The 23084-nt window shown below is 43.3% G+C and overlaps 1 protein-coding gene and 1 long non-coding RNA gene across 2 annotated transcripts in view; one reads left to right on the top strand and one right to left on the bottom strand.

Moving 5' to 3' along the window:
- LOC140196859 (dedicator of cytokinesis protein 2-like) overlaps positions 1–23084 on the bottom strand; it is a 1243024-nt gene that overhangs the window by 535114 nt on the left and 684826 nt on the right. The window lies entirely within an intron of this gene.
- LOC140196862 (uncharacterized) lies at positions 9512–21702 on the top strand. The gene is made up of 3 exons (XR_011885824.1): positions 9512–9603; positions 11421–11501; positions 21619–21702. It is a non-coding gene; the product is annotated as an uncharacterized lncRNA (long non-coding RNA).

The following is a 23084-nucleotide window of genomic DNA, read 5'->3' as shown; positions in this document are numbered from 1 at the left end:
TACGTGTGATAAATAAAGCCGATATTTATCCTCATTATGATCATGGCTCATCTGCCCCAGGACTCATTTCCACTTCAGTGCAAATTCACCACAGGTACTCAATTTCCTAATCTATCAAAAAGTTATCAAACTTCGTTAAATACCACCAGTGATCCAGCCTCCACAACCCTCTGGGTAGACAATTCCACAGAGTTACCACCCTCTGCAAGAACATCAGATACACCTTACTTTTAACACGACTGTCCCTACCCTTGTAACCCTGTCCACCTTGTTCTTCATTCTCCCTCATGGAAACCTCTCAACATTTAGCCTGACTGGACCCTGAAGGATCTTACATTTTCCAGTCAGATCACCCATCATTTTTCTAAACTCCGGAGAATAAAAGTCTAACTTATGGGTCCAGAGGATTTTCACAAGAATTATCCTGGAACTGAAAGGGTTAACGTATAAGAAGTGTTTGATAGTTCTGGGCCTGTACTTGCTGGACTTTGGAAGAATGAAGGAGAGATCTCATTGAAGCCTTCAAATATTGAAAGGCCCAGATAGAGTGGATGTGGAGAGGACGTTTCCTATACTGGGGAGTCTAGGACCAGAGGGCCCAGCCTCAGGATACAAGGACATCGCTTTAGAATGGAGATGAGGAAGAATTCTTCAGCCAGATGGTGGTGAATCTGTGGAATTCATTGCCAGGGACAGCTGTGGAGGCCAATTCATTGGGTATATTTAAAGCAGACATTGAAAGGTTCTTGATTGGTAAGAGTGTCAAAGGTTATAGGGAGAAGGCAGGAGAATGAATTTGAGAGGGATAATAAATCAGCAATGATGGAATGGTGGAGCAGAGTCAATAGGCTGAATGGCCTAATTCTGTTCCTATATCTTATAGTCTTATGGTCTAATTTCTTCAGCCAGGACTTCTCTCCAGTATTTGGTACCTTGCAGAGTACAGCTCTGACTTATTGACCATTCGGCATCTTGTTGTGGGTGAGACCTCGCTGCATTCCAATTTTGGCCACGAACTTGCATTCTGCAATGCTCAGAGGGAAAGGCGCTCTTGAAATATAGACCTCTTGTCCTTCTGACGCACAAGCAAGTATCGTCACTAGGAGTGGTGAGTTGTGCGGGCAAGTCCACTGCCAGCTTGAGTTAATTGCCACCAGTCTCGACGTGACTCTGTACTGACAAGTAATAACTGAAGACACTGGTGAAATCGCACAAAATTAATGCAGTAATGCATCTCCTGTCAACTACCTTGCTGTTTCTGTAAATAGGTTATGTGTGTTAACAGCAATAGAAATTGCTTTAGCAAGTCATGCTGCTTGTTGGTGTTTGGGCTACTTTGGGAAAGACAATTATTGATGGCTTCCCATTACATTCTCTGCAAATTCTTCCTGTCAGTCTTCACTCTCCGGAAGTCACTGCATCCCTGATTGAGTTTGATGTTTCTGTACTGCATTGAGTTTTAGGATCTTTGGCTGTTTGCAGAAGACCACTTAGCACTGTTTGGCAAAGTGTTTGTGCCTATCCTGAGAGTGCTCACGGGCATTTATCTCTGAACCATTACCACCAAAGCCGATTAATTAGCTATTTATCTCATTGTTGTGTGTAAGACCTTGCTATGTACAAATTGGACTCTGCATTCAGTAATGTTACAACTACATCGAGACAAAGAGTAGCTAATTAACTAGGAAGGACTTTGGAACATCCTGCAGTGAGGAAAGGCAGTTTTCAAACCCAATCAACACGAGAAACAGCTCAGAGGAGGTTCATTCAATTAGCGCCTGCAGTGAAAGGGTTTCTTGTTTGGGAAACCCTTGAAAACTTTGGGTGTGCACTCACTGGAATTTAGTAAAATTAGAAATTACTCAGTAAATGTGCAGCTCGGGTGGTTGTTGTTTGGATTGAGTTGATCTCCGATCTTGACGATCCATTTGCAAACATTTGCAAACCACAAGGGAGGACATCATTTGTGCGCTGTTCACTTATGATGTGTCCTCCGAATGTTTGGCTTTATATACTTATCAATCAGTTGATTGGTCATCATTATTGTAACTCAATTGTGACGTAGGGAGGGGTCTCATTGCCGATTGGTCTTGTGGTGAACTCTGTGCGTTGTCTGCAATTTTTGCCCGCATTCGCTTATAAGATGGATTGAGATAAGAAGGAATTATTTCTCTCAGGGGTTCCTAATTCTCTTCCCTATCCAGGACACATAACGGATTCAAAGCAATGGCTGCAATGCAATAAGAAATGAAAGGTATCTTTAATAAAGTTGGGGCAATGGTCTCAAAGGACCACTTGATGTTAAGTCCCACAGGCATGTTTATGGCTCTAATTCTTCATCTTCTCTCTTTCTGACATGAAAACACCAACGCATTTTAGTATGATAAGATAGAAAGAGTTGGTTTTAGAAAATTCACATAAAACGTTCAAGAAATTTACATTAACCATGATCAGTCCAACCCTTAATGCGGGGCTGAGTCAAATTCAAGGGCCCCCATCCCTCTAAACTTGTGTTGCCTTTTTGAAGAAGCTATGGACTTGGAACCAAAGATCCCTCTGTACTTCAATGGAATGCAATGAAATGCATTGCATTGCCTGCTGCTCTGACATTCCATAAGACCATAAGACATAGGAGCAGATTTAGGCCATTCAGCCCATTGAATCTTCTCTGCCATTCCATCATGGTTAATTTATTTTCTCTCTCAACCCCATTCTCCTGCCTTGTCCCCGTAACCTTTGATGCCCTGACTAATCAGGAACCTATCCACCTCTGCTTTAAATATACCCAATGACTTGGCCTCCACAACTGTCTGTGGCAATAAGTTCCACAGATTCACAGCCCTCTCATTAAAGAATTTACCCCTCATCTCTGTTCTAAATGTATGTCCCTCTATTCTGAGGCTGGCCCTCTGGTCTTAGTATACCTTACTATGAGAAACATCTTCCCACATTCACTCTATCCAGGCCTTGCCTGGTCCTTCATATGCTGGTAATCCATCCAATTTCTCCAATTGTCAAATTTACAAAAGGCAAAATGAGCTTCACACAAGATTTCTTGTCTTTCAAGAGAATGAGGAGAGATCTTATTTTTATTTATTTTTCATTTAGTGGGACACCACGGTAACAAGCCCTACCAGCCCAACAAACCTGTACCACCCAACTATGCCCAGGTGGCAAATTAACCTACTAATGCATACATCTTTGGAACGTGGGAGGAAACTGGAGCACCCGGAGGAAACTACATGCTGCTGTGTGAAGAATATACAAACTCCTTACAAATGGTGATGGAATTGAACTCTAGTTGCTGGCACTGTTACACCATTACACGAACTGCTATGCTACTGTGCCACCAATCTTAGGCTAGGACTTTATTCTGTGGAGCATAGGCGAATAAGGGGAGATTTGATAGAGGTCTACAAAATTAAGAGGGGTATAGATAAGTTAAGTAGATGTAGGTTTTCTCCCCTCAAGTTTGGTGAGACTAGAACCAGAGGTCATAGGTTCAGTATAAAAGGTGAAATACTGAAGAGTAACAGTAGGGTGAACTTCATCACCCAGAGGGTGGTGAGATTGTGGAAAGAGCTGCCAGCAAAAGTGGTGAATGCAGGTTTAATTTCAATACCAAAGAGAATTTTAGGTAGGTTATTAGATGAAAGGTTTATGGAGGGCTATCATCAAAGTGCAGGTAAATGGGACTAGGCAGAAAAACAGGTTAGTATGGACTGAATGAACAAAGAGCTTTTTTCTGTGTGTAGTGTACTATGACTCTTGCCCACTCTTGACAACCTTTATAATCCCCTTCCTGCTTTCATTTTCTGACTGTCAAAAGCTATGCAAGGCTGCAGACTGGTATTGAATGTCATTATAGTCTAATGAACATTCACTGACATCAGCGACACTCATAAAAAAATGTTTTGATGCTTTATAGGTGAAGAGAACCGTCTCATAATCAAAGTTTTATTTCCATCACCTCAAGGATCATCATCTGTCCTTTACTGATAGATTAAAGATTCTCTTTTCATGTTGAACATTTTAATCTTAGACTTGGATGCACAAAAATAAAAATGCTTGAATCCCATGGTTTTGAGTGCAGCAGCACACACAAAATGCCGGAGGAAATCAGCAGGTCAGGTAGCATCTATGGAGGGAAATAAACAGTTGATGTTTCGGGCTGAGCCTCTTCATCAGGACTTGAAAAGAATGAACACAGTTGTGAAAACTGTAAGAACATAAGACAGAGGAGCAAAATGAGGCCATTTGGCCCATTGAGTCTGCTCCATATTTTTATCATGACTGAACCCTTCTTCCTCTTAGCTCCAAACTCCAGTCTTCTCCCCATATCCCTTCATGCCCTGACTAATTGAGAATCTGCCTTAAATATACCCAATGACCTGGCCTCCACATCGCCTGTGGCAATAAATTCCACATATTCACCACTCTCTGGCTAAGAATTTCCTCCTCAACTCTGTTATAAAAGGACGTCCCTCTATTCTGAAGCTGTGTCCTCTGGTCTTAGTCTCCTCCACCACAGGAACATCCTCTCCACATCCATTCTATTGAGACCCTTCAACTTTTGATAGGTTTTAATGAGGTCACTCCTCATTCTTTTGAATTCCAATAAGAAGAGGCCCATTTCCATCAAACACTTCCCTTATGTCAAGTCTTTCAATCCCGGAAACATTTTCATGAACCACCTTTAAACGCGGACCAGTCCATCACACAAACTCACTGCCTCACTAAAGTGATCCCAGCCATTATCAGTACTATTCAGAGAACGTCTGCCTTGTGTCAGTGGTCACATAACCAGGACTTGTGATCTGCACCAGCTGCTCATACGACCATCCACCACCTGCTCCCATGGCTTCACGTGACCCTGATCGGGGCGGTTGGGGGAGGTTGGGGGAGGGGGGGCAAAGCAGGTGCTACACCTTGCCCAAGAGTGACCTGCAGGCTAGGGGAGGGAAGAAATGTCATGTACCTCCTTCGGTAGAGACGTATCTCCACCCCACCACCCGATTAGTACATGAGACATGACAAACAAATTACTAACCTAGGAAGAAGATTGCCACCCTAAACATTCAATCTCTCCACCATCAGCATGCCATACTTACAGTATTTGCGATGAAGTGCACTGCGGTTAGTCGTCGGGGTGACTGTAGTAGCACCTCTCAAACCACGACTTCTCCAGCAAGGAGAATAAGGATCAGGTGAACTGGAATCCCCTACATCCTAGCGCTCCCAACCTGGGGTCCACGGACTTCTCAGATAACAGTAGGGGTTCATGGCATAAGAAACGTTGGGAACCCTAAGTGTCTTTTAGCTTTCCTTCCAAACTTCACGCTGCCCTGACAAACACCATCATCATTTCTTCCTCACTAGGTCAAAATCCCAGCGCTGTAGGAAAAAGTTCACGGCTGAAAGGTTCAGAGGTTCATTGAATATCCAAGTATGTATGGAGTATACAATCTGAAATTCATACTCTTCACAGACACCCACGAAATAAGAAACCCCATACAATGAATGAATGGAGGAAGGAAGGAAGGAAGTATTTGAGGAAAGCAAAGGTTTAAGGAGGAAGCTCATCACCACTTTCCCTTCGGCCATAAATACTGGCCACGATCATACAAAGCCAGATCTCCCAAAAATAATAAATAACCAGGATAAAGAAACCATACTGTAATCATCTGAAAATAAGCATTCTGATTTAGCAGCTCTCTCTCTCTTTCACAATGCAACACTAATATGTTAGAAAGTAGACCATAGATCATTATGGTATGTACTGATCCTTTGGCCCATGATGTTGTGCTGACCTTTCAACCTCATCTAAGATCAATCTAACCCTCCCTTCAACATAGTCTTCCATTCTTCTTTCATCCATATGCCTACTTGAGAGTCTTTTAAATGTCCCTAATGTATCTGCCACTACTACCACCACCCCTGGCAGCACATTCCACGCACACACCACTCTGTGAAAACACCCACCTCTGGCAGTTGCCCTATAATTTTCCTCCAATCACCTTAAAATTCTGCCCCTCTCATATTAGTCATATCTGTTCTGGGAAAGAGTCATTGGCTGACCACACTATCAATGCCTCTTCTCACCCTATACATCTCAATGAAGTCACCTCTCATCCTCCTTCGCTCCAAAGTGAAAAGCCCTAGCTCGCTCAAGCTTTCCTCACAAGACAAGCTCTCTAATCTGGGTAGCGTCATGGTAGCTTCCATATCCTTCCTGTAATGAGGCAACCAGAACTGAGCACAATACACCAAGTGTGGTCTAACCAGAGTTTTATAGAGGTGCAACATTACCCCACCGCCCCTGAGTGCGATTCGCTGACTAATGAAAGCCAACACGCCATGCACCTTATGAAACACCCTATCAACCTGCAAGGCATTAGTCAAGATTTTTAGGTTTTGGTCTCTCAAAATGGGGCCTGAACTTATGACTATTTTTCTGAGGCCTGGGAGTTACCCTGGCCATTACAGAATGCATTGATCAGCACTGGAATCAAAAATTGAGTGTGAAAACAAAATTATATTGATTAAACAGTCTCTCAATCTCTTTGTTGCTAGACAAGATACGTTTAATTGTAGCAGCTGGTTCTTCGGCAACTGCAATAATCTCTCCTGGATGAGTGAAACTCCAATAAAACTCCTGAACACTTCGAACTTATAATGGTTGGCGGGGTGACAAATGAAAGGCTGGAGCAGCTGCCATTTTAGGAAGGAGCATCCCCTCACACTCCTACAAAGACCATAAAAGAGTAGAATAAGTCCATTCAGCAGATTACTTTCTCAGTTCCATTCTTCCCAGGTCCAATGAGGAACCTATCAATTTTTGCCTTATGTCCAATGACATGGCCCCCATGACCCTCGGTGGTAATAAACTCTGCCGTCTCCACTCTTTGGCAGAAGAAATTCCTCCCCAACTCGGTTTCTGAAACTGTGCACTCGGATCCTAGGCTTCCCTGCTGATGGTGCCATCCACTTCATTTCCACTCTGTTCAGGCCTTTCAGTACTCAGAAACATTTCAGTAACACCCTCCCCTCAGCCTTTGAGCTCCACCAAGTACAGGCCCCGACCCGTCAAACGCTCCTCAAGAAGAAAGTTGGAAAATTCAAGCACTCAGAAAATGGAAATTAAAAGTTATCTTCACTGACTTTTATTGCATTGATCTTTGTTCTTGGGATTTTCATGAGGGCTACCTGAGGGCTCAAGATGCCAGAAGCTGGCCAGACATCAACATGTCCTGTCACAGTTACTGAGATGTAGCTCAAGATGTGGCTGAGTGATAGTAGCCCACCTTGGTTCCATGATTCTGAGTAGCTCTACCTAACCATCTCAGCTTTAATATGTTATTGACCTTGACATACTAGATATATAATTTCAATGCAGGTGTAAAGAATAATCAGATAACTTTCTCTCCAATCACAACTTCACCGAGATTTCTCAGTGCATGAATCAAAATTTGTTGCTTGATAGAGGTGTTAAAGATAATTATAGATCAATGGATAGAGAGAGACATTTTGCCAGGGCAGGAATGGCTAATATTAGGGGGCATAACTTTAAGGTGTTTGGAGGAAAGATTGGGTGGGACGTCAAAGAATTTTACACAGAGAATGGTGGAGATAGCAGCAGATACATTCGGGACATTTAAGAAGCTCTCAGGTAGACACATGATGATCGAAAAATTAGGGCTATATCGGAAGGAATGGTTAGGTTGATCTTAGAGTAAGCTATAAGGTTGGCACAACATCGTGGCCAAGAGGCCTGTACTGTGTTGTAGTGTTCTATGTTTTATGTTCTTAAAAAGCTCCATGGGACTAATACTCATTGATTCAGAACACCGTGGGACCCCTCAAAATTGAATGATTGCGCCTTCTGAAAAATCTCTCGTAATGAAATATTGTATCCACATGGAACACCTTTCGTGAGTTTAGGATATGGTAAAAAGTTGTTGAAAAACTTCTTCAGAGTGACAATAATTGAGAAAAGTGAGAGATACTGTACGCTCACTCAGCAAGGTCCCACAAATTATATTTAATAGGAACCTGAGGGGCAAATTTTTCACCCATGGGATGGTCCATATATGGAATCAACTGTCAGAGAAAGTGGCCAAGGCAGGTACATCAACAACATTTAAATAACATTTGGATAGGTTGTGTTTAGAGGAATATGGGTCTAATAAGACTGGCTTAGGTGGGAAACTTGGTAGATGTGCACAACATTGTTCCTTTTAGCTGTGCAGGTCAGCAGATCAGGCAGCATCTATGGAGGGGACAGTCGATGTTTTGGGCCAAGACATTTCATCAGGACTGGAAAGGTAAGTGGAAGAGGCCAGAATAAGAAGGTGGGGGAGGGGAAAGTGTGCAAGCTTATTCAAATCAAATATCTCCCTCCTAGTACTTATCTTGCAAGCAGCCAAAACAAAATCCCCAGTCATTCACCTCCTCCCTCACCTCCGTTCATGGCCCCAAACAATCCTTCCAGGTGAGGCAACATTTCACCTGGGAATCTGCTGGAGTCGTCTATTGTGTCCAGTGCTCCCAGTGTGGGCTCCTCTACATTGTGAGACCTATCATAAATTGGCCAACCAATTTGTTGAGCGCCTCTGCTCTATCCACCAAAAGCATAACTTCCTTGTTGTCAAATATTTTAATTCCCATTCCCATTCTGAGAAGTTGTTCTATGTCTCCTCTTGTTTCAAATGAGGCCATTCTCAGGGTGAAGGAGCAATACCTTATATTCCATCTGGGTAGCCTCCAACCTGATGGCATGAATATCAATTTCTCCTTTCCAGTTTAAAAAAAATCCGCCCCCACTTCTATTCCCCAATATAGCCTCTTACTTCTTCTCACCTGTCAATCATCTCCCCTGGGTCCTCTCCTCCTTCCCTTTCTCTTATGGTCCACTCTCTTCTCCTATCAGTTTCCTTCTTCTCCAACCCACCTGGCTTCACCCATCACCTCTAGCTACCCTCCTTCCCCTTCCGGCCACCTTTTTATTCTGGCATCTCCCCCCTCCCATTTCCCTCCTGAAGAACGGTCTCGACCCAAGACTTTGACTGTTTTACTCTTTTCCATAGGTGCTGCCTGCCCTGCTGAGTTCCTCCAGCAGTTTGTGTGCAGTGATTTGATCTGTATGAGCAATATGAAAAACAAGCCTTCCAATGTATCTGTGACAACAATAAACCAATTCCAATACTAACACCAGTGGACGATGTGTTAAGACATGAACAGTAGGGCTTGGGTAATTTATGATTTTGGATGGCTGTGAACTAACGGAGAAGCTGATGAATCATAATCAGTTTCAGGCTTATTATCACCAACATTTCGAGTTCAAGTTCATTGTCATTCAACCATGCACATGTATACAGTACAGCTAAACAAAACGTCGTTCCTCTGGGGCCAAGGAGGTGCAAAACGCATAGTCACACACTGCGCATAGAATTACAGTCCAGTCACAAAACAATGTTTGCACAAGTCCCCGAGTGGCGTGGGCTGAAGGTTGACAGGCTGACATAAAGTGCGACGCGCACGTTTACATGAGACAGTTCAACGTTACTGACACTACTCTGGTCAAACAAGCAGTCATATAAAGAGGTAAGGCAGCAGCAATCAAAGACGAAAAGTAAGCAGTGGAAGATGAGATGGTGTTTGTGAGTCGGGGAGCAGGTGGCAGTGCATTCAGACAGGGTGTACTTGTGTGTTGAGTGGCAGCAGGGTGGTAAGCAATCTCACAGCCTGGGGGTGTTGTTTTGGATAAAAATTACCATAACTTACAAACGGTTTAAAAGAGGAATAAGAGGTAGCGCTCGGTGCCAGTTGTCTGTTTGAACCCTGTGACCGGGAAGATGACAGACATACGGCTTGGCACTGAGCGGGTTAAATCCTGATCACCCGGTGCTTAAGGCCACACCATAACACAAGCGAATGTAGAGAGTGCAAGATTCAAATCAAAGGAAGGAGCTGTGATAAACAGTTCATTTGCAGAATTTTCAATTGCCTCAGCAAGAGTCTGGCAGTTAGTGAATGGTGCCTCGGAGTCACTTCCAATTAATCCCAGGCAATAACTACAAATGCCGAAAGCACGCTTCCTTCCAACAACTCTCTCTCTCCCCATATGAATGTCTTTCTGAGTGGCAAGTGCAGCTCAGCTCGATCTCACGGAGAAGCAATTCCAGACACAAATCTACCAAAGCCTCATCAATATTTCAAAATTCAATACCTTCACTGTCAAACCACCTCATGTCTCATCAATAGTAATCATCAAAAGTGATCAAATTAAAACCTCCCACAATAGGAGTATTTATCTTTTCTGAAGCCGGCGTGTATTTTCAGCAGTTTCTGGTTTAGAATTTTCAAAATTACAACCGCAGCTCTGAATCTCAATCTATCGACAATGTCTCTCGGAGAGCACCTTCCGTGGAGCAGCCGGGCCCAAAGGGAGCAGTTCAGGGCGGAATCGGCGGTCTGAATGCAATACCCACACTTGTTGCCTTCATTACAAGAACTCTGAACAGACGACTGGTGAGGCGGTTCTTGGTGAAACTCAGGTGATGCTCGGTGCGCTCTGCAGCTGCCCCCGATGTACAGTCATGAGGGCAGACTGCAGATACAGCAATTAGCTCCCGCAAACAACACTGATTGGATAATCACTGTCACTGAGTTTTGAGGGGAATATCGGAGCAGCTGCCATTGGGAAGATGGTACAGGAGCTTTAGGCCCCACACCACCTAGTTCAGGAACAGTTATTGCCCAACAACCATCCGGCTCCCGGACCAGCGTCGATACAATACTATGCAAAAGTCTTGAGCGCACATCTATATATCCAGGATGCCTTCGACTTTTGTACAGTACTGTAGTAATTTTATGTATTACACTGTACTGCTGCCACAAAATAAAACAAATCTCAAAACGTATGTGAGTGATGATAAACCTGAACCTGATCTGGGTCTCTGTTATGGAGTGGGAAGGGGGCAGGGAGAGAGGAATCATGGTTGGGAAAAGGGAAGGAGAGAGGGGAGCAACTTTTGCACAGTACTATATGTCAATTATACTGTTATCAGACGCTTGAACAGACCTTTTCAAGTTCAAGTGCATTGTTATCTGACTGTACAGACAAATGAAACAAGGAAAGCGAAACAATATCCATCTGAACCAGCAATACATATATCATACACAGCACACAAAACAAAACAATATCACAAAAGTTAATAGAATATAATTCAAAATGCATAGTCTCATAGGGTGGGGGAAGAAGCTGTTACCCAGTCTGGCAGTCCGAGTCCTGATGCTCCTGTCCCACCTTCCTGACCATAGTGGGTCAAAGAGATTGTACAATATGTTGGACATTTGACCTCACAAATTACCTTATTATGATCTCATGTTTTATTTTGTTTATCTGTACTGTTTTGCAGTGGAAACCATCCCTGAAACTTTGAGCCTTCAGGCTCCTGTAGCTCTTCCCCGACAGAGAAGCGAGAAGAGAGCATGTCATGGTAGGTGAGGTTCTTTTAACGATGGATGCCAATTTCTCAAGGCATCGACTTTTGAAGATGTGCTTGGTAGTGGTGAGCCTAGTGCCCATGATGGAGCAGACTAAGTTTACAATCCTCTGCAATGTTTTCTGATCCTGTGCAGTGGCCCATCCATACCAGACAATGATGCAACCAGTAGAATGCTCTCCATGGTATATCTGTAGAAATTTGCTAGAGTCTTTGCTGATATACTTGCACCTACCCAAGTGTTTAAATGTCAGTAATTGTACCAACCTCTACTATTTCCCTGGCAGCTTGCTCCATAGAGCCACCACCCTCTCTGTCTACAACATGCCCATCAGTTCCCCTTTAAACCTTCAAGCAAGAGAAAATCTGCAGATGCTGGAAATCAAAGTATTACACACAAAATACTGGAGGAACATAGCAGGCCAGGCAGCATCTATGGAAAAGAGTAAACAGTCAATGTTTCACTCCTGATGAAGGGTCTTGGCCCGAAACATTGATTGTTTACACTTTTCCATAAATGCTGCCTGGCCTGCTGAGTTCCTCTCAGCATTTTGTATGTACCCCTTTAAATCTCTCCTCTTTCACCTTAAACATATGCCCTCTAGTTTTAGTGCCCGGTCCATTCCCGTGTCCCAGCTGCCAACAGCCATATGTGGTCACAAAATCGGTGCAACAACTGGCACTCAAAAACTTCTGCCCCGAACAGGGGATGTCAGAAGAGCAGGGAGAAAATTAGCATAATGCTCAGCTGGCATTTTGCTTTCCCTTGACTGTGAACTTCATAAAAATAGTTCTCTTTTCTGGCATTAAGCTGTAATTTCACCTGTCAGCTGCTTGGGTCGAGAAGACAGTAGCCCATGGCAAAAAACCACAAATGGAAACCAAATGTCGTCTTCTAGCAGGACCTCTTTCAAGACTCCTGACTTCTGTTTGTTTTGTCACATTTGACATCTATTGCCACAGAACACATACATTTCCTCCTCTCATGGAGATGAATTTTCTGATATTTGGGCTGAAAGGTGTCAGATTTGGGATAGAAACACCGTCCACTCGCATGCCAGGGAGTACTTACAGCACAAAGCAGGCCACTCAGCTGGCCAGTGATAGTCGAAAAGGAGTAACTGCCTAATCCTAGCTTTAAACCTTGTAGGTCATAGCTCTGCAAGTAATCATCCAGTTGTTGTTTCAGTGTGGCAAGAATTTCTGCCTCCATCAGAATCTCAGGTAGTGAGTTCAGTCTCAGTCAATGCCCAAATGTGAAGCTTTAGCCCTGTCTACCCTCTAATGCTTCTATCAATGACTTAAAAATTCATGCACTGTGGCATCTGGTACTCAAAAACTTCTGCACACGACAGGTCCCTCTAATTAACTTCATCTCAGATCTCTGAAATGTTAAATCTACCTTACATGGCCTTGTACCTTATTGCCTGCCTGCACTGCACTTTCTCCACAACTGTAACATTTATTCTGCACTCTATCTTTCTTGATAGGCAGGTGAGAAGAGTTGACAGGCCATAGTGGGAAAAAGAAGAGGGGAGGGGGGCAGGAAAACATTTTTTACTGGTAGGAGAATTTTATATCATGCCATCAGGTTGGAGGCTACTCAGATGGAATTCAAGGTTTTGTTCCTCTGCCCTGAGGATGGCCTCATCTTGGTACAAAAGGAGGTCATGGACCACCATGCTAGACAGGAATGGGAATGGGAATTCAAATGTTTGGCCACCGGGAAGCTTCGCTTGTGGCAGATGGAATGGAGGTGTTCAACGGAGCGACCACCCAATTTATGACATGTCTCACCAATGTAGAGGAGGATGCATTGTGTGCACTAAATTTTATCAACCTTCCCTATTGCCTTTAAAGATCTGCAGAGGTACATGGTCAGATCTTTCTGTTCCTTCACATCTCTCAGTCATTTACTCTACATTCTCTTGCCTTTCTGCATCTTCTCAAAAGTATTCACTCCCACCTCCCTGGATTAAATTCCTTTTGTATCAAGACAAGGTATGTCTGGCTGGCTTATCTTGAGATGAGCACGTCTAATTGCAAAAGTTCCATACCTGGAACAAATTTCAAACGTTCTCCAACTTAAATGTCGCACTTTATTTTTCTGGCTTAGCCGAGCAATGCTTTTAAAACATCTACATGAAACTCCTGTCTCAGGAAAGCAGCATCATCGTCAGAGAAACTCACCACTCAGGCTGTGCTTAAGTAGAAAGTACAAGAGCCTCAGGACTTGCACCACCAGATTCAGGAACAGTTACTACCCCTCAATCATCTGGCTCTTGATCAAAAGGGTCAATTACTTGCCCCATTATTGAGATGTTCCCACAACCAAAGATGTCACTTTAAGGACTCTTTATCTTGTTATTTCATGCTTCCATGAATTATTTATATTTGTATTCGCACAGTTTGTTGTCTTCTGCACTCTGGTTGATCTTCCATTGATCCTGTTATAGTTACTAGTCTATAGACTTGCAGAAGACGCCCGCAGGAAAATGAATCTCAGGGTTGTATGTAGTGAAGTATATACACTCTGAGAATAAATTTACTTTGATCTTCGAACTTTCAACAAAGAGTTCGATAAATTCTTAAATAACCTGTTTGGAATATTGTGTTCAGCTCTAGTAGCCTCATTATAGGAAGAAAGTGGAAGCTTTGGAGAGGGTGCAGAGAAGATTTACCAGGATGCTGCCTGGACTAGAGGGCATGTCTTAGGAAGATAGGTTGAACATGCTAGAGCTCTGCAGTGAAGGAGGATGAGAGGTGAGCTGATAGAGGTGTACAAAATGATAAGGGAGAGCCAGAGACTTTCTCGCAGGTTAATACAAGGGTGGATAATTTCAAGGTGATTGGAAAAAAGTATAGGGGTTTATCAGAGCTTTTCTACAGAGAGTGGTGTGGAGGCAAATACATTACGGATATTTAAAAGTTCTTAGGGAGGCTGATAGAAAAATGGAGGGCTATGTAGGAAGGATCTTTGAGGATGTTAAAAGGTCGGCACAACATCATGGGCTGAGGGCCTATACCGTGCTGTGATGTTCTATGTTCTAATCCTAATAGTAACAGTTCAGCAGCACTATAACCACTTTGATCACTCTGTACTTTGAATCTTTGTTCCAATTGTATTCTTTCTAGTAATAAATATGTTTAATTATTGTGTTATTCTTGTGAACACTGCTTGTGCGATGCTGTTGGCCCGTAATGCTGCTGCACGGAAGTTTTTCATTGCACCTGGGCATACAGGCACTTGTGCAGGTAGCAATCAACTTGACATTGACCTTGATCCTGTGATGAATGTAGTTGTCCCAATGGATTAAGGATTACACATAGATGTTTTGGAAGAACGGAACGTTCCAGACTCTGAGCTGAAGATGCCTCGAGCAACTGTTTTCTTTGGCTGGAGAGCCAAGAGACAGAGGTCACAATCTCAGGATCAGGAGTCAAACCTTCAGCAAACACAAGTATAAACTGAAATAAAAACACATTCTTCACATATTTGTACAATGCAAAAAAAGTGTATTTTGGCACTTTCTCTCTCTGCTGACTGTAAAGCCTATCTAATTTCTGATTCAGATTTATTTATTACAGTAACATTTAAAAATACAGTGAAATGTGTTGTTTGCATTAATAACTGACACAAGCAAAGGATGTGCTGGGACAGCCCGCAAATGTGGCCACACATTCCTGCACCAACATGGCGTGCCCACCATGTTCAGCAGAACAACACAAGCAGCAGCAGCACCAGTAAGAGGCCTCTTTCCCAACATCCTACCCACTCCCACACACAGACAGGCCACCTCTGAGCCTCAGGTCCTTGGCCACGGACTCTCAGAATCACAGACGTCAGGCCTGCAACTCCGCAGACTTGACCTTCAGTTATTAACACTACTGCCTTTCCTATCTAAGTTCCTTTTTGAGTGCCTTTTAAGTGTTGGCATTGAATCTGTCTCCAGCACATCCTCTGGCAGTTTATCCAGATATTCACCACCTTCTGTATGAAAAAATTAACTCCTTGGAAACTCTCCTCAAAACTTACTCTAGATTCCTTTGCCTTGGGAGGAAAAAACTCTCGTGATCTACTCTATCAGTATCCCTCATAATTTAATAAAACTCAACATGGTTACCTCTAGGTCTCCGAATTCCAGTGGGAATCAGCTCTCCAATCCAGAATCTCTCATTACAACTATAGCCCTCCATTTCATATTTCCTTTCAAATTGGAGAGGAACCAGCAGCTGATGATGTTGTCCTGTGCCTGCCGCCTTGCCCCTTGTAGAATAGATTTAGATTCGATTGGTTTTTGTAGTCCTATACACCAGGCCGCAATGAAATTCCTTACTCAGGTGAAGCTCACAGAGTGAACTACATTCATGCTAATGATAAACACAACAATAAATGCAAAACAGCAGGACGGCACAAAGATCATTGTGCAAAAGGAAATGCTAACAAGAGCAGAGTATTTATTTTTATTTAGGGATACAGCAGGGTAACAGGCCTGGGGCACCCAATTACACCCATGTAACCAATTAACCTATGAACCCACTTGTCTTTGGAACGTGAGAGGAAACTGGAGCATGTGGAGGAAACCCACACGATCACCTTGTATTTAGATTCAGATTCAGATTCATTTACTTATCACATGTACATATGTAGAAAGAAAGGAAGAAGGAAGAAAGAAAGAAAGGAAGGAAGGAAAGAAGGAATGAAGTAAGAAGGAATGAAAGGAAGAAAGAAGGAAAGAAAGGAAGAAGGAAAAAAGAAAGGAAGAAGGAAAAAAGGAAGAAAGAAAGGAAAAAAGGACAGAACAAAAGAATGAAAGAAAGAAAGGATAAAAGGAAGAAAGAAAGAATAGCTTCACTTGTCATATGTACGTCAAAACATACAGCGATAACCATCACAACTTAAGGAAGTGCTGGGGGCAGCCCACAAGTGTTGCAGCATATTCCAGCACCAACATAGTATGCCCACAACTTACTTGCTCTAGCCCATATGTCCTTGGAATGTGGAAGGAAACCGGAGCACCCAGAGGAAACCCATGCAGTCACGGGGAATATCTGAAAACTGCTTACAGACAGCTGCAAGAATTGAACCCTGACCTCGCAGCTGGTGCTGTAACAGTGTTACGCTGAATGCTACATTACCACGCCATCCATACAGTGTTTTATTTGTCACCAACATACCTAGCAGGATCACAATGTTCAGTAGAACATATGCAACAACAACAGAACCAAACAATAACAAGTGTGAGGTGGTACACATTGGCAGGACAAACTCCAAGGCAGAGTACAAAGTAAATGGCAGGACACTTGGTAGTGTGGAGGAGCAGAGGGATCTGGGGGTACATGTCCACAGATCCCTGAAAGTTGCCTCACAGGTAGATAGGGTAGTTAAGAAAGCTTATGGAGTGTTAGCATTCATAAGTCAAGGGATAGAGTTTAAGAGTCGTGATGTAATGATGCAGCTCTATAAAACTCTGGTTAGGCCACACTTGGAGAACTGTGTCCAGTTCTGGTCGCCTCACTATAGGAAGGATGTGGAAGCATTGGAAAGGGTACAGAAGAGATTTACCAGGATGCTGCCTGGTTTAAAGAGTATGGATTATGATCAGAGATTAAAGGAGCTAGGGCTTTACTCTTTGGAGAGAAGGAGGATGAGAGGAGACATGATAGAGGTGCACAAGATAATAAGAGGAATAGATAGAGTGGATAGCCAGCACCTTTTGCCCAGGGCACCACTGCTCAATACAAGAGGACATGGCTTTAAGGTAAGGGGTGGGAAGTTCAAGGGGGATATTAGAGGAAGGTTTTTAACTCAGAGAGTGGTTGGTGCATGGAATGCACTGCCTGAGTTAGTAGTGGAGGCAGATACACTAGTGAAGTTTAAGAGACTACTAGACAGGTACAGTATATGGAGGAATTTAAGGTGGGGGGTTATATGGGAGGCAGGGTTTAAGGGGCGGCACAACATTGTGGGCTGAGGGGCCTGTACTGTGCTGTACTATTCTATGTTCTGTGTTCTAAAAAACTTCTCTGCCACTCTCCCAACCACCCACCCACCCACTCACACACACACAGAGATGAGCCTCCATCCCCAGAACAGGCTGTCTGCAGACTCTCTGACTCACGGAGACTGGGCCTGCAACTTCCAATCCCTGGTCCAGACTCACTAGCTGCTTCCCCACACGGCCGTAAGTGGTGTGAACAAAACTGCGTACGGTTTATCACAGTATACAAGGGATGCAGCAGCACTACAGAGCGTGAAGAGGAGATTCAGCAGGACATTGGATGTTGTATTTCAGTTATTAGAGAAACCAGAGTAAAGGGGGTTAAGGGGGACCACAACTAGAGGTTATAGATTAAAGGTGACAGGTCAAATGCTTAAGGGAAACATGAGGGGGAACTTCTTCACTCAGAGGGTGGTGAGAGTCTGGAACGAGCTGCCAGCACAAGTGGTGCATGCGAGCTCGATTTCAACGTTTAAGGGGAGTTTGGACAGGTAAAGTACAGGGATGGTAGGGGTACGGAGGGCTATGGTCCTACAGGTCGATGGAAGTAGGCAGATTACATGATTCGGCATGGACTAGATGGGCCAGTGGGTCTGTTTCTGTGCTATACTTTTCAATGACTTCATGACCCTGAATGAGTTGACAGTATACAAAACTGAGCGATACAGATGGTTAACTAATAGTGTGGCCGAGACCCTTCATCAGGACTGGAAAGCACAGGGGCAGCAAACCTCTCCTCATATCAGAGAAAGCTAAAATTTAGGACTCTTTCTCTGGAGCACCAGAGGCTGAGGGGAGATCTGATAGAGGTTTATAAGGTTATGAGAGGCAGAGATAGCATAGACAGACAGTACCTCTGCTGGGATTGGATGCTGTAGCTTTGTGCTTACGTTATTTTGCATTTGACAAGGTCCCTCATGGGCAGCTCATCCATAAGTTTAAGGTGCATGGGATCCATGGTGAATTGGCCGCTTGGATTCAGAACTGGCTTGCCCATAGAAGACAGAGGGTAGTGGTTAAAAGGACTTACTGGAGGTCTGTGACTAGTGGTGTTCTGCAGAGATCTGTACTAGAACATCTGATGCTTGTGATGTATATAAATGACCTGGATGATAATGAAATTGGGATGCTAAGTAGGTTTCAGATAATACAGAGATTGGTGGTGCTGTGGCCAGCACAGAAAACTGCCAAAGAAAACAGCAGGTTATAGATCAGTTGCAAAGATGGGCAGAGAAACGGCAGATGGAGTTCAACTTTGTCAAAGAGTGGACATGCATTAACTTTTTCCCAGGGTTGAAATGCTGCTATTAGAGGGTGTGCATTTATATTGAGAGGGAATAATTTTGAAGAAGATATGAGGGGCAATTTTTTTTTACACTGAGCTCCCTGGGGTGGTGGTCGAGGTAGATATATCAGGGATTTTAAAGAGATGTTTTGATAGGCATGTGATTGTGAAGAATTTTCTGTGAAGATATGTGAAGATATGGACATTGTATCTAGGCAGAAGTGATTAGTTTGGTTAGCCATTTGACTACTAATTTAATTGGTTTGGCACAACGTTGGGGGACGAATGGCCTGTTCCTGTACTGTAGTGTTCTATGTTCTAGGATGTGGGTTTAGGGCAAAGGGTAAAAAATTCAGAGGAGACGTGAAGAGGACATTCTTCACCAGAGATTGGTATTCGGAATGCACTGCAGAGTGACTGACAGCATTTATCAAGTGTTTCTATGAATACTTGAATCACCTAGGTACAGGTGACTGCAGGCCAAGTGCTGGAAGATGAGATTAAATTTATTGTATTTTATTTCGAGATACAGTGCAGAGCAGGCCTTGCTGGCCACCCGGAGGAAACAAGCTCGCACACGGGAAGAATGCACAAACTTTCATACGGAGGACGCCAGAACTGAACGCTGAACTTCAATGCTCCGAGTGGTAACAGTGTTGTGCAAACCACTATGTTACTGTTGGCTGCCCATTGGTCAGGGTAAACATGTGCAGATTAATGGCCTGTTTCCCTGCTGCATGATTCCATTGAAGAATCAGACACATGTAAACAGAGAGACAGGGTATAATTGTGCATTAAACAATTCATAGGAGTATGCACTCAGTGGCCACTTTATTAGGTACACCTGTACACCAGCTTGTTAATACAAATTATTTAATCAGCCAATCATGTGGCAGCAGAAGCATGCAGACATGGTCCAGAGGTCCAGTTGCTGTTCAGACCAACCATCAGTACGGGGAAGAACTGTGGTTGTGGAATGATTGTTGGTGCCAGATGGGAAGGTTTGAGTATCTCAGAAACTGCTGATCTTCTGGTATTTTCATGCACAACAGTTTCTAGAGTTACAGCAAATGGTGCGAAAAACAAACAAAAAAGAAAATCAAGTAAGTAGCAGTTATGTGGGTGAAAATGCCTTGTTAATGAGAGAGGTCAGAGGAGAATGGCCAGACTGGTTCAAGCTGACAGAAAGGGGGCAGTAACTCAAATAACCACACATTAAATCAGTGGTGTGCCAAAGAGCATCTCTGAATGTAGAACACATTGAACTTTAAAGTACAAGGGCTACAACAGCAGAAGACCACGGGCATACACTCAGTGACCACTTTATTAGGTATCTCCTATACTGTACCTAATAATGTGGCCACTGAAAGTGTATGAAAAATACTTCAAGGTTTATCTGAGAAGGGCTCAATTATGTTAAATTAGAAACACCAGCATGTGCACCAGGTTAAACCAGTCCTGAATTCTTTAATTAATTATCTGTAACAGACTCAATACAAGAGGCATATTAATGACCGCAATTTAGACAAGCCTGTGACTTATTGCAAACATAAAAACATCTTGGACAATGAAGGTCAATTTGATGTGCTTTTGAAGTAGAAATTGAGGGACAGTCACCAAGAAATTGAGTTACAAAGTACATTAGTGTACAGCACTGTGTGGCTGAATATCAATGACTACAACCTGAAGTAATTTGCATGAGTCCGGGTGACCACAGTTCTGTATAGGCTAACTTTGGCCAGGTCTCCCTCAAGTCAGGAGTTGAACAGCACAGGGACAGGCCTTTCAAACCATGTGTCCGTGCACCCCTTCTCCCGATCCACACAAATATCAAATTTGCCCGTATTCCGAGAGTGTCCTTCTATGTACCATCAATCCAAATGCCTCTTCAATACAGTGATTGCATCCGACTCCACCACCTCCTCTGGTAGCAAGTTCCAGCTTTCACCCATTCTCTGATTAAGAAATCTGACCCCTCGGAAGTCCCATCCTCACATTAAACACATGCCCTCTCATTTTTGATACCCCAAACCATATGAAACAGATTTTGGTAATCTACTCTACCTGTATCTTCAATCAGGTGAAATGCTGGACTCCTTTACTCCAAGTATCTAATCTCTCCTCCAGCATCCTGATGAATCATTTGTGTCTGACAATTTTTCTCAGCAAGTCTATTATAGCATGGAGAGCCCTTTGACAGTGGCATCACTTCCTGCTTTGGGGGCTTCAGCGCAGCGGATCGAAAGAGGCTGCAGAAGGGTGTACACTCAGCCAGCTACATCATGGGCACGAACATCTCCACCATCGAAGATATCTTCAAAGGGTGTCTCAAGAAGGTAGCACTCATCATTAAAGACTCACCACTCAGGACATACCAATGCTCTCATTACAACTATCAGGAAGGAGGTACAGGAGCCTGAAGACCCACACTCAGCATTTTAGAAACAGCTTCTTCCTCTCTGACAAAGATTTCTAAACAGACCATGAACCATCTACACTACCTCACTATTACTGTTTTGCAGTTATTTTAATTGTAACTTATAGTATTTATGTATTGCACTAAACCTCTAGTACAAAAGAACAGATCTCACAACTTATGTCAGAAATAATAATCATGAGTCAGATATCATTGTGCATCATTTGAAGTCCCCCTGCCATATTGTGAGGCTCCCTGGTGCAGAAAACGATTGGCTTTTGCCGGTCACCAAACCGTAGGGAACAATCTCCTAAGTTCTGTGCTTGGATGCAGTGGTAATCTTCACTGGTGTTGTAGCTCTTGCTTTCATTCACCGACTTTAATGGAGAACACTGCTTTTCTCTCCAGCCTCTCTCTTCCCTGTGGCACTCTGGACCCAAGAAGTGGATTACGGCTTCAAGGGCTGACGCCCAACTCTGACTGATGTCCAGCAAGGTGTTGGAAGCTGTGATAAATTTTTTGTAATCCCACCTGACATGATGGGTGGAGGGAAAGGCGTAACAGCCATTGCAACATGTGTACATTAAATTTTTGCAATTTTTGTTGGGTCCTGAACTGGCACTCACTGTATGTTGTATAGAACCATCTTTGATTGTACAAAAAAAAAGGTAAAATCTGGTTTCCAGGCAATAGTGCAAAATTAGATAGTCTCCCTTCTTCCCTCCCATCAGGCGGAACATATGAAAGCCTGAAAGGAAGCACTACATTCACGTTTCCCTAGACTCTAGAGCCGGTTCTAGAACAATAAGATGGACTCTTAACCTCCCAATGTACTTCGATATAAACTTGCACCTTATTGTCTACCTATGCTGCTCTTTCTCTGTAGCTGCAACACCTGGTTCTGCATTCTGTTGTTGTTTTCCCTTGTACTACCTCAACACACTGTGTAATGATCTGATCAGTATGGATGACATGTAAAACAGGTTCTTCACTGTACCTCGGTACACGTGGCAATAATAAACCAATTTGCTGTCACAATGTTGTTTCTCCTACTGTTTTCAAAGGTTCCGCATCAGGTAAATTAATTCTGCTGCAGTCACATCTGCTAAGATATTGTGAGAGTCACAGAAGGGGTCAACAGTCAGAATCTTTTTTCCCCAGAGTAGAAATGTCAAGTACTAGAGCGAAGAGCTTGAAGGTGAAAGGGAGGAAAGTTTAAAGGAGATTTATGGGGCAAATTCTTTGCAAAGAGAGTGGTGGGTGCCAGGAACAGCATGCCAGGGGAAGTGGTGTTTAACAGGCTTTTAGACAGACACATGAATATTCAAGGTCATGCACTTTGGTAGAAGAAACAGAAGGGTAGACTATTTTCTAAGTGGAGAGAAAATTGAAAATCTGAGGTGCAAAGGAACTTGAGATTCCTCATGCAGAATTCCCGAAAGGTTCATTTGCAGGTTGAGTCGGTGGTGTGCAAGGCAAATGCAATGTTGGCATTCATTTCGAGAGGACCAGAATATAAATGTAAGGATGTAAGACCTTATAAAGCACTAGTGAGACCCCACTTGGAGTATTATGAGCAGTTGTGGGCCCCTTATCTCAGAAAGGATGTGCTAACATTGGAGATGGCTCAAAAGATATTCATGACAATGATTCCAGAATTAAAGGGTTACTATATGAGGACCAATTGCTGGCTCTGGGCTTGTACTCACTAGGAGAATGAGGGAGGGTCTCATTGAAACCAATCGAATGTTGAAAGGCCTCAATACAATGGATGTAGAGAGGATGTTTCCTATGACGGGGGAGTCTTGGACCGGAGAACACAGTCTCAGAATGAAAGAATGGAGATGAGGAGGAATTTCTTTAGCTAGAGGGTG

Source organism: Mobula birostris, chromosome 4 (genome assembly GCF_030028105.1).
Source record: "Mobula birostris isolate sMobBir1 chromosome 4, sMobBir1.hap1, whole genome shotgun sequence".
Lineage (NCBI taxonomy): Eukaryota > Metazoa > Chordata > Chondrichthyes > Myliobatiformes > Myliobatidae > Mobula > Mobula birostris.
The sequence above is the reverse complement of the archived record's forward strand: the minus strand, read 5'-3'. Positions and strand labels throughout refer to the sequence as shown.